Source organism: Corvus kubaryi, unplaced genomic scaffold (genome assembly GCF_017639235.1).
Source record: "Corvus kubaryi isolate FWS band 111438036 unplaced genomic scaffold, C.kubaryi_AGA036_p1.0 37232, whole genome shotgun sequence".
NCBI classification, from domain to species: Eukaryota; Metazoa; Chordata; class Aves; order Passeriformes; family Corvidae; genus Corvus; species Corvus kubaryi.
Window position 1 is genome coordinate 961,987 of NW_024581066.1, and position 16,901 is coordinate 978,887.

At 40.9% G+C, this 16,901-nt stretch overlaps 1 protein-coding gene across 5 annotated transcripts in view; it reads right to left on the reverse strand.

Annotated features, from left to right (window-relative positions):
• Positions 1-16,901, reverse strand: part of DAAM2 (dishevelled associated activator of morphogenesis 2) — a 204,090-nt gene that overhangs the window by 167,971 nt on the left and 19,218 nt on the right. For 3 of the 5 annotated variants that reach the window (XM_042022918.1, XM_042022914.1, XM_042022916.1), the window contains exon 1: positions 8,546-8,791. The exons of 1 other annotated variant lie outside the window; for it this stretch is intronic. The gene's annotated coding sequence lies outside the window, so the exon portion shown is untranslated. Of the gene's footprint in view, positions 1-7,802; positions 7,824-8,545; positions 8,792-16,901 lie in introns of those variants that run through there. One more of the 5 variants, XM_042022917.1, reaches the window with a different exon arrangement.

The following is a 16,901-nucleotide window of genomic DNA, read 5'->3' on the forward strand; positions in this document are numbered from 1 at the left end:
CTGTATGTACTTACATTTTTTTGGGTAAAAATTTGGGTCATAAGGGAACACTCAAACAGGAATAAAGTTCCATGATATCTATGATCACCTGCAAGGAGCAGTATGGAGGTGAACCCTCCCACCTACCATGCAATCAGTCGACTACATTGTTAGAAGTTATCTTCACTGACCTGCATCCAGAGGTCAAAGCTGTCAAAGGAACGGTAAGAAGACGTAAATAAGTGAGAAAACTTACATAGAAAATCACGCAGGAAGAATTCAAGTGAAACAAAGAAGTTTTACAGCTGAGAAGTGTGTGGATGGGTATAGAAATGATCACCTGTCTTTTTCAGACTTGACTGAAGTTTTGCTGGAAAGAAGTCTCTGAAAGCATTAAAAAGAGTCAGCAGGGAGAATCTCTTCACCTTCTATTTTTATATCGAAAAACCCAGGACAATACCACCCTATTCTATACACAGGAAAATGCTAAACACATGAAGATGAAAAAGCATGAAAAATATAGCACTGCAACATAAGAAATCATCTGTGAACTCTCCTGTAGCACATCAAACATGAGGTATTCATTCATTCCCACAAATGGAGTCAGTGTTGATCTAAAAGCTGCAGCACAATATTACACATTTCAGTTTCGTGATAAGCTTCAGCTCTGTATTACACATTTCAGTTTCATGCATTTAAGCCAGACAAACATTCCCAGGGGATTGAAAGAACCCGCTACAGTGAGTTGTGGTTCTATTTCAGATCATATCACAGCATAACAAATCACAGTTTCAGACATTGGGATAAGGGGCTCAATAAAGCAAGTAGCATGATAACTTCATGTATACCCCTCCCACACATGCAGCAATGTGTGGAATCAAATCCACCTCAGGCCCTTCAAACTGTACAACTACAAAGCAACACTCACTCTCATACCTGCATGCATCCATTATTCATCTATATATATTCTTAAATACACATCATTTATTACATACTGTTGTACAGCAGTAGCTATCTAATCCTGCCCACACACATCAGCACTGTTTACCATATCTGATCTCTTGCATTTGGAAAAAAAAGAAGAGAACAGAAATGTTTCATGCAAAAGTTCTTTTGGTGGTGCTGGTTTGTGCTGCTGGTTTTTCATCTGCACTCCATACAAAGTGGTCCTCAGAAGCAGAGTCCTGATATGTATTTGGTAACCCACCAGCTCCCTGTGACTGCTGTCCCAAAAGAAATTCCGAGGGCTGAGAATGCTGCAGTGGTCCCCTAGACCCCTTGGTCTAGCAGATTTTTAGTGTCAAAGAGGTTTGTAAATTAAAGTAAAATTTAAGAAGAAAAAAAAAATAGCCACAGCTTAAAGACTGAACTGGAAAACCAGCCATATTGCAGGTACCCTGTACTAGAACTACTCCTGTTGATCTTTGCTCTGGTTCCCAAAGAAATCATGTTAAAACATGCAAGAGCATTAAAAAGAGTTTATCTTATTAAAACACCTTACAGCACCCTGTGCAGATTAGAAAATTCTTCTGAAGTATGAAAAGACTTCTGTTGATCACTGAGTAAGGATGAGAGACAAGACTTCCAAGAGAGAGCAAATATTTCTGAGGTACCAGATGCTATATTTTCCTAAAGAATTCTGCACATTAGATGCCTGACTACTCATGTCATTTTGTTCTCAGGCTGAGAAATTGAAAATTTCTCTCTGAGCTATTTTGATTGACTGGGCCTTGGGACATGAAGTCAAAGTAACAAGCGTGAGCATAAGTCTCCAGACTTTCACAGTCACCTTCTTGTTCTCATTATTGTGCTCAAAGTTGAAGAACTGTAGTAGCTTCATTTCCTCCACCTAATTAAGTTGCATTGAAAAGGTAAGTGAAACAGGGAAAAAGTAACTTTCCTGGAGTATGTTTTCATTTTTCCATTTTAATTTCACCTACAAGTCAGCCACCTCAAACATGACATTGGATGGTTGGCAAAAGCGTAACATTATTGCCTAAAACCTAACATCACTAGAACTCATTGCTTGTTCTTGGGTATTTTCTTAAGTGAAAAAAAAAAAAAAAGAAGAAAAGGTTGTTCAATATAAATAAATCCCTGAAGGGCTTCCAACCCAAATGCTGTATAGTATTAGACGATGAAAGAACTGTTAGGGAAGTGAACAAGAAACAGGAAGTTGGAACTACCTGGCCAAGTTTCACTCTATAACTTGAGTAGTGTGTCATTAAAAAATAACCAGCACAAAGAGTGAAAAACAGCTTCCAGTACAAATATATACTTTTATGACCAAGTTCTCCATAGACAGAAATTTTTTTATTTTCCTAGAGAATATGATTAAAAGACAGTTATTGTTTAAATCTCAGGGAAAAGAGGAAGCAGACGTATACACAAACATAAAAATACAAAGTTTGCATAATATTTAAAAACAGTATGCCTTTTTTTAAAATACCATATCCTGCCAAAAGATTTAGTCTACACTACAGTTATTACACATCCTTGCAGGCATTACAACAATCCCTGTGCCACTGTGACACACAGTCCTTCTGTCCCACCCTGAAAGGAAGCATTAGTAGTTCGCAGTCTTTGATTTCCAGATGAGCTTAATGCAAAAGCCCACTTGAAACTTTCCAAAGGGCCTCTGAATCAGGAAAAGAACGCAGAGCCTAAAAACACAAGGCTTGTGTAATGCAAGTAGAGTACTGAAAAACCGCATTGAATTGGGAGATTGAATGATTCACAGGACTGGCAATGGAATACAATATGTCCTTCTACCAGGTCACTAGGCTGGATCCATTCTGGATGACAACCAAAAACCATTCCCATTCGATTACTGCTCATGTGAAATGAATTGATCAAGGCTGTCCTGATAAGGGAGCAAGTTTGTCACTTGAAACAAAAAGATCACAAGGACTTGTGTGGGCAAAACCTAAAGAGATGAAGAAGCCATCCCAAAATCTACCTAAATAGTCAGCCCATTGTCAGGAATCTGACAATGCTGGCCAGAAAAAAAAAAAACCAAAAAGAAGTTTAACAGAAAGATGCCAAACTTCAGGTTTGATCCTGACTGACCCAAGACACGCAGCTAGAGAGCAGCACCGGGGAAGGTCACTCAGCCATGGTTCAAGGCATCACTTATTCTGTGAGTGAAAAAGGGAACTGCAGTCTTCCAGGTCTGTCAGTTTAACTGCTTTCACCCAAAAGAAATTAATTTTACCTTCTTAAAATGAAAGCAAAAGAAATCTAACTCACTGGTGAAGCTGTCCAAGATTTTTTGAAGATAATAATCCTTCAGCTTATTGGGATCAGCACTTAATAGATAAGGTGCCAAGAGCTAGTTCAACCCCAGCTGCCAGTGCACCTTTCTATTCCAGCAAACTCAGCTTCCTGCCCTTTAGCACACACAAATTTGGCACATTTAATCAAGTAAGTGTTCATTTTAATAAAGTATCAAATTGCCAGTAAAAATATTTTGCTTGCCTACCAGAAGATAAAAGTTGAGCCTTTAGCATGTTTTCTCAAAAAAAGAAAAGAAAGAGAAAAAAAAAAAAGTAAAAAAAAGAAAAAAGAAGACAACAAAAATGCTGCCATCTTAATGCAAACACTAAAGCTTTTGCTTTATTTTGGATCTGTTTAAGCTACTGTAAGATGTACTAAAACAAACTGCTCCATCCACCTCTGTATCCTTTCATCAAGTCCTGAACCTGAAAGTGTATGATAATTTCCAGGGCTGCACAGGCTGCCAACCTGAGAGTGAAGCACTGGTGTAGGCATGCACATACATGGACACATACACACATAGTATTTATAAAACCACTGCTGTAAGGGATTTGGCGTTTATTTTTTTAATTAACTGAAAATGATAACACGGGAGCTTTTCATCTGGCATGAACTTGGATTTCATCAGCTGCTGAAAAAGATTCTCTTGGAGAAATAAAATTACAGTGTTTCTTCATGTACTTTCCATGGATTTCAAAATAAACAGAAGTATATGGTCATGCCAGTTAATAACAAGATGGAGGTAAAGTTACAGGTACATCTTGATACACACCTAGAAAGAGGCTGCAGAGCTAGACACACACTGGTAACAGATCATATTGGCTAAATGGCAAAACACCCAGGTAAAAATAAAAAGTGAATCACAAGGGAAAGGAACTGGGAAGGGCAGTTGCAAAGTGCCATTAGCCTTCCTGCTGCCCCTGGATATTGCATTATACACAACGTGGCATAAAGAGAGTTCATCATTTGATGCTCCTTCTGCCCACGCACATTTCTCACCATGTCACATTTCTCAAATGGAAACTAAAAGTGATGCAGATGAAAGCTTCAGAACCGCTTTGAATCTGTGCTCCATTTCAAAAGCCAGAAGCTGCCCTGTGAATCGGTTCCATGCCACACCCCAGCCCACTCCCTCCCCAAATTTGACAAGATGGTAAGAAACAGCCCTGAGTATAAAAGCTGTTCTTTCCAATGAAGGCACTGAGAAGTGCAGCCCTTACTAAATAACAGAACTGCCAGCTGCCACCTTGGTTTTCTCTTTTTCTCATATGGAACCTTTACAATCCATGGTCTCTTGAATTTATGAAAAAGGAGGAGGGGGGAACCTCAGCAGTACCTTATTTGGTACTGCTTAGAAAAACAAAAATTCCTACCTCTTTTCCCCAGTTCATGCTACAAAACACATCAACTTGATACATACTTTTGCCAAATGCTGGGAAGATTATTTCACAGGTTCCAGGGTGTAGCAAAAAGAACAAAAGGGATTTCTCCATTGCTTGATTTACTGGCTGGCAAGTTCAATGCTGTATTTAAATGTGATAATTTAATGATACATTAGGTCACTACCATGTTTTTGTAATGTCATTAAACTGGTAGAGTACCTAAAAATTTTTTTAAGACTTCTTGTTCATTATTTTTACATTTAAGAAATAATACTCTCAATAATAGATTTAGATTAAAGAGAGATTGAAGTTTTCAAGGATTCTGGTGAATCTGGCAAAGAAGAAAAGAACTTTGGCATTACAGGTAAAAAAGGAAAAGCTCAGTCGTCAATTGTCTCAGACACAAGATGACAGATGTACATATGTGAAGATGAAAATAAATTAATTCTTTGGAGGATGCTTATCCACATGAGTATTGACAGATCTGATGTAGTCTCCCTGTGAGAGTCAGGACTAGCAGCATTGAGGTATCTACTTCACTGAAAATATTCTCTGGGGAACACATTCCTGCATTAATTCCTTTCCATATCCACCTTCAGAGCTATTAAATCTTATTTACTTTCCTTCGTATTCTCTGCAAGTTAACATTTTTTGATCTTGCACAGGACAACATCTTGAGAGGTCTCCACTTATACAAATAAACTTGTCCCATGTGTAATGAAAAATGTGGCATTCCAAATGCTAAAGTAGAGACAGGCAAATAAATCAGACATAAAACCACACCTATCACTGTTCAGTATAAAAAACCATGAAATCTCTTATCAAAGAAAAAAGCAGGTTACTATGTCACCAGCACAGTGAGCCTTTAATATGAAACTGGGGTTGTAAGTTGGGATCCTGATTCTGTCATTGTAAAGCAGAAAGAGGCTTTACCTACAGCAAAGAATAAGGCCAGATTCACCTCAGCTATGAGAGCACCAACAAGCCTTCATAACCTGTGGTAACATACAGCACTTCATGACACCAGCAACATTCTCAGGGAAAGGATTTTGCAGTAGGCTTCATCAAGTAAGCTATTATAAGATGCTCAAAGATGAATTAACCTGAAGCTCTGCAAAACAATGACCAAAAAAATTATATTAGAAACCAAGCTGACAGTAATTTGTTGAGTAATCATGAGTCTTGCTCTGGCTAAACTCACTTAGCAGAGTTACTGTCAGTGTAAGCAAGCAGTAGACAAGTGCTCCAATGGCAGTCACAGAATTTATAGCACCACCAACACTGTCAGTATCTACTGGCAGGTAAAAAGATTAGTGGTCTCTAGTGAAAAAAGCTATTCAAGGAAGCTCCGTTTCTTTAATTCTGCATAAATATAGGTGGAGGATCCCTTTACATTTTAAGTATCACACACATATGTCATATTAAGCTAATGTTTTGGGAACTCTGCAGGAGTTAACTGTATGACCTCAGCACGAGCCACAGACAGAGTGTTTACTCCCAGGTACAAAGTAACTCAAAGCAAAACACTTGGGAGCAAAATAAAACAAATACTAAAGTGAATTCTAAACAACACAGCAAAAATCAGATCTGGCACATCACACTCTCTTCTCCATTTGTGAAGAAAAGATTTTAATTTGAAATATAGGGAAATAGAAGAATTAAACAGAAACAACTTCACTACTACCGTATTAAACATGTAATGCAGACAAATAGTGGGGAGATGCAACCTTTAAGAGCTTAGCTGGACATCAGTGATGATGGAGGAGACATTTTGAATGCATAAATTAGCCTCCTATGAAGGCAAACATCTTCTAGGTTCAAATGTTTCTCAGGATATCTGATAGCTCTAGAATTCACAATGAAATTGCAATCTGCTTGAAGGGAAGTGAAAGAGATTCCTCAGTAAGTTACCGAGGCAGTAGTCAGACACCTGACTACTGCCTGCTAGTTCAGAGAGGAACTGAGGAGGGAAATCTTTCCTCTGATCCAGTAAATCATTTTGAAGGGCCATTCATACCTGGATGTCCAATGAAGCAGAAGGAGTATAAAGAAATGGCTGGGTTTTTTCTTGAAAATCTACTAATATTACAAGGATGCACTGCTGCACAGTATGTGTTTTACTGTCTCTTGCAGGTAAGAAGGGGGTCTTCTGTTCACATATTCCACTGATTCAGCAGAGGTAGTAGAAGTCTAAACTTTTCAATGAGGCATAATAATTCGAAGTCGGAATGACTGCGTTCCATATGGTCATTCAGCTCTTTTAATCTGCTTTGCCCAGCATGTCTCACATTAAGGACTCAAAATCTGCAAATCTTTCCACTCCACTGCAAGTGATTTGTAAGTAACGGGAATACAGCCAGACAGAAAAGCCTTGTTCAAGGAACAACCAAAGTCCCAGGTCACAACAGAAACATCAAGTTCTACCAGAGGTTGGATCAGAGGGGAAATTGACAACTCTGATCATTCTCTACTCACAAGAGAGATGCACTAGTTAAAATAATACCTTCATTCCTTTTAAAGCGTTTGATTTAAGCAAACCCAAATTCCTACTCCACAAAGAAGAAAATTTTACACCCCAGGTGACACAAAAGCAAGTATACACACACAAAGGTAAGAACAGATTATTGCTGCATTTTCTAACTCTTTGTTTGTATGGATGAAATACGGCGCAACTGTTAGCCTCTTGTACCTGTAGAGGTATTTGGATTTCTAGGAGGAAACTGTATACCCGGACATGACCCTCCCCCTTTTCCCAAACTACTTTACAATATGTGGTTCAGTCATTAGGGTTTACAGGTCTTAGCCAGCTTGCAGATCTTTGACCTCTGCTATACATCTGTACTGGATACAAAGGTTATGTTCCCATGTCAGATGTCTAACTCCAGCCAGCAACTTGATCAACACTGAGTGACAGTTCTTCCTCATCTCCCACACCACTATTGAAGTAACATTTCTGTCAAGCGATTCCGCACTTTCCCCTCTGCTTCTTGATCCAGGATGACCTCACAACACACTCCAGAAAAGATAACATGGTCATAACCAGGTTCTAATATACTTCTCTTTGTAATTCAGATCATCAAAAAACAATCGAACAAAAAGACTGCCCCCAGAACTGAAGGGAATGACAATTAAAAACATTAGCTGCTCCCACTGGATGCTACGTACCATAGCTTTGCGCTCGTGTGAACAGTTGCTAGTTTGGTGGTTTAAAACACCTCGCCTCCGCTCGGCTTTCCCCGCGGATTGTTACCAGCTCCCCGTCTCAGGGAGGCTGACGCCGGGTGCGGCAACAGCGCCCTCTGCCCGCCACGGGGGAAATGGCATCTCCTGCCTCTGCCCCCCCAGGGCTGACGATGGATTTAGTTAAATTTAAACAAATATATACAACATTTGCCCGGCAATACTTTGGCACCCAGAGCTACACCGACAACACAGTTTTTAGAAGCTCCTTCTTCTTGCTGCACAAATCTCAGTGCGTTAAAGACTTCAAGACGAGACTTGTTTTTACTCAAGTCAATGACAAGTCATTTCAAGCTTCTTGAAAGTTGGGGTTTGTTTTGTTGCCTTTTTTTTGTTGTTTGTTTGTTTTTTGAAATCTTTAATCATGTCCTAAGGAAAAGCCAATTACAACTCTTACTAGCTTTCTGTCCCCCCACATACAAAAGCACTTGCTTGCTTCTCCTTCCTCACTCCTGAAGCAAAGCTTCTATGTTGGAAAGAGGATTTCAAGAATAGGAGCACAAACACCGACAAATTGTCAAAGTTTTTTTTTACACTTTTATTTTGCCTTCATGTTTTCCCATGCTCTGCTTAAAAGTAAAAAAAAAAAAAAAAGGCTTGCAAAGAACATTACATATTAAGAGACTGGAAAACTGCAAGGAAGAGGATGTGACTCTAGTTTGACTTACCAATTTTATCCAGATGTATATTTTTCTACTTGCTTTTTACAGCGGCTGAGCTCAGTGCTCAGGAACGTCCATCCCGTGTCAGGGAGCCAGGCAGAGCGCTGATCCCCACGCTGGATGCTGCTGAGTGAGCGGAGCTGGGGTGCCTGCTGCTGCTCCTGCTGCGGCTGCTGCTGCTGCTACGTGCGCTCTCTCGGACCCAGACCAGGAACTGCTTCCCATTCCCCAGCCCCGCTCCAGCGCTGCGGGCTGCGGGAGGCAGGGCCGGCCCCTGCTACTGTGCTGCGCTTTCTTAAAGGGCCCAGCGCCGGCCTGGCGGGAGCGCCCGGCTCCGGGAGCCGCTGCGGGCGGGAGCAGCAGGGGAAGCGGGGGGGGCACCGCCGCGATAACCATCGCCCTGAGAGACGCTTTCCTACGTGCCCCGGGAACAGGAACACTCACTCTTCCACGCAGCTTTCCACTCAGGGCTTTCAGGTGTGGCGAGGTTGAATTTTGGCTTCCTTCGCACCCTCTGCAAGGCCGGTGGGGCAGGAGGCGGCGGGGTCCGCACGGCTCCCTGGGCCGTGGGCGCCGGATCCCGTCTGTGGCAGGGACCCCCGCGGGGAGCAGTGCGCCCACGCCAGCCTCTGCTCCGTGACTGACACTGCGGCACACTGTCCCCAAACCATGGTCTGCAGCAGCACGGGGATGTGGGATTTCCCCTGGTACTCAGCTCAGTCTGACCTTAAGAGATTTTATTCCCTGTAATTGAGAGGATATGATTTAACTAAATAAAAAGCCCTCATTTCCTAGTTTTTCCTCTCCACTCATTCTCCAGATAGCTTCAGTCTCGTGTAAACCGCTGTTTCTAGCATGTTTGCTGTTTTCTGACTTCACTTTTAACTGTGTCTGACTTTAGTAGCTAGATTAATGTGGAGGAGTTGTCTGCCTCGTGTGTGTTGCTGTCTGCAAGTGTAAGAAACCGCATTCTTTGTTAAACAGAAATACTGAAATTCAGAGATAGTTACACCATCTGCAAAATCTCTCTTGTTTTTTTTTTAACTCATGGAAATACGTGTTTGCTCTTTGTATGTGTAAGCCATTTGTTTTCATTACAATAACTGAACTCTCATGATGACAATACCAATCAACACATATCACGAGGCAAAGTCATATATATACACACAAAGATGTGTATCTTTAATGACGCATCCAGAGAAAGCCAGTTACAAGGAAAAATGCTGCCTTCAAACTGGCAGGCCAAACCAAACAAGATGAGGCCAAGTCACCGCTGTCCTGTCCTCTCTGCCTTCACTTAAACCAATGCACAATAAGCACCGAACAGGTACAAACTGTTTGCAAGCCATGATGTCTTTCTTTCTGTTTCTTCGGTCCTATGGAGGAGAACATGGGTATAAATCCAAAATGGAATGCAGCCCTTTTAATGATAATGGCCCATCACAAACAGGCTCAGTAGGTGCCCGCTAACTACTGGCATGTATACCTTCTGCCCTGTAAGCAAAGTAGCCATTTGGCCACGTGACTAAATTCCAATATTCAGCACTATGAACCTTGTATGAAACCACAGGGACCTATCAGCATTCCTCTAGTATGAGCCGTGCTGTGCTCCTGCCTTTCTCAGCATAAAGCCTGGCAAAGTCTTGTGTTATTTACACATGCAAACTACATGTGATGCATGGTAGAAGAGATCTTAAAATTCCATCCTCCCCTCTGCTCACGCATTTGCATTGGTCTATTAATCCTCACTTTCCACTCATACCTCTAGCTACCACTTTTTTCATCTCTTCCTCCAAGTCCTTCCCCATTTACTCCCTCTTCCCCCTTCTGCATGCCACGTACTTCTGTGGCTGATCTCCACCTTTCGAGCTCCATCTAACTGTCTTGATGTCCCCCTTCTTACCTCTAACCTCTCAGTTTCTCACTGGAAGCAGAAAGAAGACCTGAAAGGAGACCTAGGAGTGATGAACCAATTCCTTCTCTTGCATCCCTCTCCTTCCTACAGCAAAGTTCTGGAGCCAGAGACCTGTATGTATCCAGCCCTAGAAACTAACCTGCAGCAGCAGGCCAAGGCACAAGGGTTAGGCATGCTCACATTACCAAGGCTATCTCCCTGCTCACAATTCCACACGGAACCATTTATTATGGTCAGTGTAACCAAGATAGATGGCCCTTGTCCATTAGTTAAAAGTTAACAAAACACCCATCTCTAAGACAAAGCTGGTCTTTGGTGCCTTAGCTAAGGTTATTCTGATATGTTCAAAGCAGGCAGAATCTGTCTACAAGACAATGGGGTAAGGTGCTTCAGTGGATGGGGAGTTTAATGGCAAGGACACCAATGATGGAGAGAAATGAGGGGCTGGGGGGAAGCTAAAGTGACACTCCACTGCTCCACACATACAAAACAAGAACATGCAAAACACCAGAAAGTGCCTAGCAGGAAACTGGCTTGTGCCACTGGAAGAATGATCTAATCACCATAAATGTTAAGATAATAAAGGAATATCTGCAGTTCCTCACATATGTTGCTCCTTACTCTCCTCATAATCCCATGTGAAAGCTGGCCCCCTCTCACCGCAGCATCTGGATGTTCCATTGACAGAGCATTGTCTCATGGCTGCAGCACAACTCCTGTTTTCTATTACTGGCTGTAGGAGAAATGTGTGGTATATTAAACAAGGACATAGAATTTGAATTCTGCTGCATGCTTCAATATTTAGTCACCAGTAACTGAAACTAGGTAATCACTGATTCTTTCTGTGACTCTGTTCCCTCAATTACAGCAAGGTATATTAAACTCTGGTGTTATGTAATTCAATACTTGCATTAGTAACAGCTTGGGATGCAAGCTAATGGAGAAGCCAGTGTTTTTATTATGAAACACTGAACTGGAGATACCTCAGAGAAAACTGGAAGGTGTTGCAGTTTGCAAAAGTGTTTGATTTGGTGGAGCATTCCCCTTGCACAAGAAGTGACATTTAATAGGAGCTATTTTGGTGTCTTAGCTTATAGGGGACAGCAAAACCAAAAGTCCTGCCAAAGGTGCCAAAAAAGAAAAAGGTGTGTTTGTCTCTCTGAACAGTGTATCACATAATGTCTACTTTGCAAGGCAGCACAATCATACCTACAAAGGCAGCTCCTTCTGAATTTAGGAATAAAACAATTAAAGACATCACCTGTCTATTTCCACAAGAACTTTTAGGTTCTGAAGACTAAGGTCAAAACCAAAAAAGCTGTACTATTATTTGTGTATAAGGGCCCAGAATAGTAAGGAGTGAAAAGGGGAAAGGGACATACAAAATCAAATGGATTATTTGCTGCTCAAAACCGTATTCCTTTCAGAAGACAGAAGCAAAAGCTTCTCTGAGATGTTGCTCCACCTCTGGAGATACGAAGTATTTGTTAGATCCCTCATCAAAACAAAAGGACACGGGTATATTAATCTAACAACAAAAGTGTCCATTGTGAGAGGAGACCCAGTGCCAGGCTGCCTGCTCCATCTGACAGGGAGAGTAAACACCACGGCTCTGTGCACTTGGCTGCATGCCTTGCCTGACACCACCAACCAGTGCAGCCACAGGCCCAGCAGCTCAGTCACCACAGGGTACAGGACTAACAGGACTTTCCTACCCTCCCAACAGAGGTCATTTCTGCATGTCTCCCAGTCTCTGAAGTGCCACACAATGTTTTGAGCATCCCTCCAGTCTGAAATGCAGAGCAGTATCACTGCTATACGCTGACGTTGGATGTAACGTGGTGGTGGATCCATCACTATCCTCACTCATCAATGAACCATACAAAATTCTGTCTCCTATTGCTGAGGGGCTGAAATGAGGCATATATAGTCAATATAATAGAAATGCATGTACATTCATTTAGTGAATATAATCCTCCTAAAATTATTTTTGAGCTGAAACTGCGCCATCAGATCTAAAGGCTGGATTCCACTCTCAGTGACTGCCAGATGAATAAGGACACTTCGATTCAGGGGTACATGTGTATATATATATATGTGTGTGTCTATATATGTAAGTTTCAGATTAAAGTTTTTCAATCCTAACCAGTATCTTTAACGTTGTTGATACATCATTTTGAGAACTTGCTTTGAAGTTTTAAGAAATAAAGATCTGGACAAAGCTCATAATTTAAAATTTATAACTTGTAATGCCACAATATTGTTTTGCACTTGATGAACCATAATGCATGTACGCACTTGTGCATGCATGTATGCATTTACACATGAGTATTCATGCAGATGTTTGAGTGAAATAATGACAAAACTTATTGCTGATAGGGATAGCTTGCATCTGATTTATTGCTGGTGGTGTTATTTTTCTGCAGCACTCTTTACACTGCAGAAGAATATGTTTCTGTTAGATGCCACTACAAACCCAGCACAAACATTTATTTTTTGCGAGTTTATTTTCTCAATTAAAAAAATGGTTAGGAATAAATAAATTTGTTCCTAGAAGCTAAGCCTTAACAGATCTGTAAGAGGTGTGCAGTTAATGAAAGTTATGGCATTCAACATGAAGATAATTTCATGACAATGCCTGAAATCAATGTACTAGCTATCAAGCTATTTTACCAATTGTTCTTAAATGAAAAGATTTGGTTTCCATTTCATAAAATGGCCCACACTACAAAACTTAGGTCAACTAAAACTATGTTCAAATCTGTATTCATCATAGTAAAATGTAAGATGTTGGTTTGGACCTTCCTGGAGGCAGCACATTTCAATTTTCACCCTTTTCCCTGTGTTTTTCCTGTGTTGTCAACAGGTCCTTGTCTTTCATTGGCTTCTCAAGCCCATTATAATACTCGCCCCTGTATTGGTTAAGATTTAGTGAGTGGTCTGCACAAGTTGTTTGCTGGCAGGGGAATAGGCCAGCCTGAAAGAACGAAAGAAAGAATGAAAAAATGAGAAAGAACGAAAGAAAGAAAGAGAACATCAGCATTTGCTGCATCTTGGACAACAGCTATGGAAAGAGGAAAGGCATTTACTGTTCAAAAAGAAGAAGCTTATGAGCTTTTAGAAAGTGAGTCAGCTTTACCTCAACTGGAAGTAAAAAGAAAAAAAATATGAAACTTCTACAGGAATGGTTTCTTTTCTCCCTTTAGTTTTGCTTGGTATTTCTGAAACATCTTCAAAGTGAACCTCCTTTTTCAGATAACAGCCCAACTCAAACCCACATCCCTGAAGGCCAGGGAGACAGAATTAGCCAGAATTAGATTAAATTTCCTGCCACTAAAACACTGATCATCTGTCAGCAATTAAGGGTAGTTACCAGTCCCTGACAACTGTAAATATTTGTAGTCAGCAACTTCATCATGGCTTCATTTGCCTCCCTTGAAGAAACTTGTGCTGTGTTCACACCTAACACCTTATGACAATTTTGAACTTCTTCATGATATTTTGCACAGACCAGAGCTTTAGAAAAACAGTTGTTCAGCTGAATTTCAGTTAGCGGAGTAGAGGGCACTGATTTGTAAAATGGAATCTCCCTCTGCTTTCCCCATCACTTTTGAATGTTTCCTTCTATTCTGTAAATATTTTCCCATCTTCCAGGGGAATAATTTTATTTTAAAAATTTATGTTCTACCAAATGGTCACCTTACAGACCGATGCAGTATGCAGACAGGTGATCTGTATCACAGATATTACTATGCGTATGTTGTTGTCTAAATTTAGTAAATATGTGAACTAAGGAGGCTGAAGTGAGCTTGTCCCTAGGCAGCTGTTCCAATAATAGTCTGCATAATGACATTCCTCAATGTTTTTCATTTGAAGGATTTTTTTGCCTTTTTTAAGAAGAATCCGAAGACCAGCTTGAGCTGCACTGCAACATAAACTTTCACTAATAGTAATTTAAAAATTAGTTTGGGCTCTGAATGGTCAGGGATTTTTTTCCTTTTTATTCCCCTGATGTAAGCATGTGGATTTGTTTAGCTGCATAGAGGGGAGGGGCTTGGGGGCCTTTTTAAGTTTTGGAAGTGATTAGGGAATGCCTGATGTTGTATTGACCATCATTTAATTAACAATGATCTAGATCAACACGTCTTGTTCCAACCAAGAATAGGGCACTAATACAGTCAGAAGTAAAGTCAGTCTCCAGCTATGAAGACAGAGATCCCAGTGACTTCCAGGAAAATCAAAGTGATGTCTATCAAAGGAACAAAGAAATGGAAAGGGAAAGGCTATTTCCACTTCTTATTCTGATACAGGATCTAGGCCAGATCCTTTATTCTGGTTGACTACTGGTTGACACAAAACCAAAGTGACAAAGTTTTTAAACTGCCATTGTAACTCTGTGGTCTATAAGCTGACAGAGGTATGTTAAGACCCTAGTGCCAATAGAACAGCCATGGGATTTTTTAAAAGATACTTGGCTATTAATGGATCCTGAAACAGTTCAGGGAACAGGCAGGGAACTCCAGCTAAATATCCTCCTTTTTGTAGAATTGGTGGCTGAGCTGTCCCACTGCCTATTCTACCTAGAAAACTCACTTCCTTTGAAAATTATTTCAGTATAGCCTGTTCTGCATGCTTTTAAGTGCTTTGTAGCATCTCAGTGGTAAAAAAAGTAGCTGGAGCAAGAAGTCCTGGCTCTATCTGTGATGCTGGGAAGGGGACAGCATTTGCTTACTGTGTATTCTTTGCAGAAGACCTAGAAGAATTAGTTATGGTTGGTTGGTGTGGCTTGCTAAATTCTGGTTATTCATGTTCTCGGAAGTTTACGTGCAAACTAATCAGCTGCACTGATCCCCTAGTATGAAGCTGAAATCAATTAGGAAGGCCGTTGACCTTATTACAGCAAGTGACATTTAGTTTCAGTTTTTAAATGACATTTAGTTTCAGTATTTGACAGCCAAGCTCTTTATTCTGGCTTTGGGGGCTTTGGTGTTTTAGTCTTGTTTGGGGGTTTTTTGTTTGTTTTGCTTTGGGTTTTTTGCCTTCCCTCTATTACACCACTCTTAACTTGCCCTGATTTTTCTTAGACATAATTTTCATCACATGAAATCTGTCCTATTTTATGACACACACTTTCCTGGAGGATACTTGACCTTCTTTACAGGAATTCCTGTATGCTTATGAGTCCTGGAAATGGGACAATGTTCCTACGGAAAGGTGGCTCCTTACTTCTAGGCAAAGGATGCTGACTTGCTTTCTTGGAAATCTGTTTGACTGTGAGGGTGAGGGCAGGAGAGAAGAAAGATGTAAGCCATCTTTGTTGTACTTGGCAAGAGGGTTCAGTATGGGAATGCAGAGCACCCATGCTCCAGTGAGGTGCTAAGTAGTACGTGTGATTACCAGAAGGCAGAGTTGCTCTGGAGACAAAAAATACATTGCTTTCTCTGTGAAGCAGTTGAGTGCAGAGGGGCACACCCAGATTCTGCAAGCCTTAATTCCATCCTGGCAGTCTGAGCCAGAGGGAAACTTGGTGTATGCCAGGAGAGTAGCACATATTTAACTAGGTCGTGGCACTGATTCTATGCAAGATTTTCATCCACAGAGACTGGGGCCCTAAAACCGTTGTTTGCTCCTGGGCCACTGCACATGCCAGAGAAGAAACTAGTCATCTAGAGGGATGTAGCTAATCAGGAATTGAGTCAGTTTTGCAGAAGACTTCAAAGATGTAAAATAATAGTATTTTAAAATTATGGGGAATAAATCTGTACCTTTTGAATACATAACCATACATAGATAGAAAATTTGAGCTGTGAGCAAATCATCATATTTTGTTTCACTTGACAGAATCTGAAGTTTAGCACCTGTATTTTTTGTATTGGTGCCTGTGAGGTTCTAACAGCTGCGGAAACTATGATTTTGACAGAGAGACAGTATCATGCCTATGGAGACAGCCACAGGAAACTTACTGCTCAGTTCATAAAAAGCATGACAGAGCTTGAGTCCTGACCACTGATTTACCACTGCCCTGCTCATTCACATCAGGCATCTTCTTAACTCAGCCCCACTCCACACTCATGTTACACTCATGTAAATGCTGCTGCAAAGTTGGTGTCAGTAGGGAACTCGGTCGTGAGACTGCACAGCACTGCTTCACATCATGCAAATACCATGGGAAGGAAAGGTTTCACATTATTTTGTCTCTGTAAATGACTGTTGCAAGTCTACAAGAAGAATAGAAAGGACACTGAAAATCATTAAGCACTGGGTGTTATTAGGCCTCATGAATAAGTTGGATGCACAAGTTCTTAATATACCAAAACACTGAAGTATTCTGAATTGCATGAAGGAGGAAGACTCTGACACTAAATTTTCTTCTAATTGGAGGAAGGAAGGAAGGAAGGAAGGAAGGAAGGAAGGAAGGAAGGAAGGAAGGAAGGAAGGAAGGAAGGA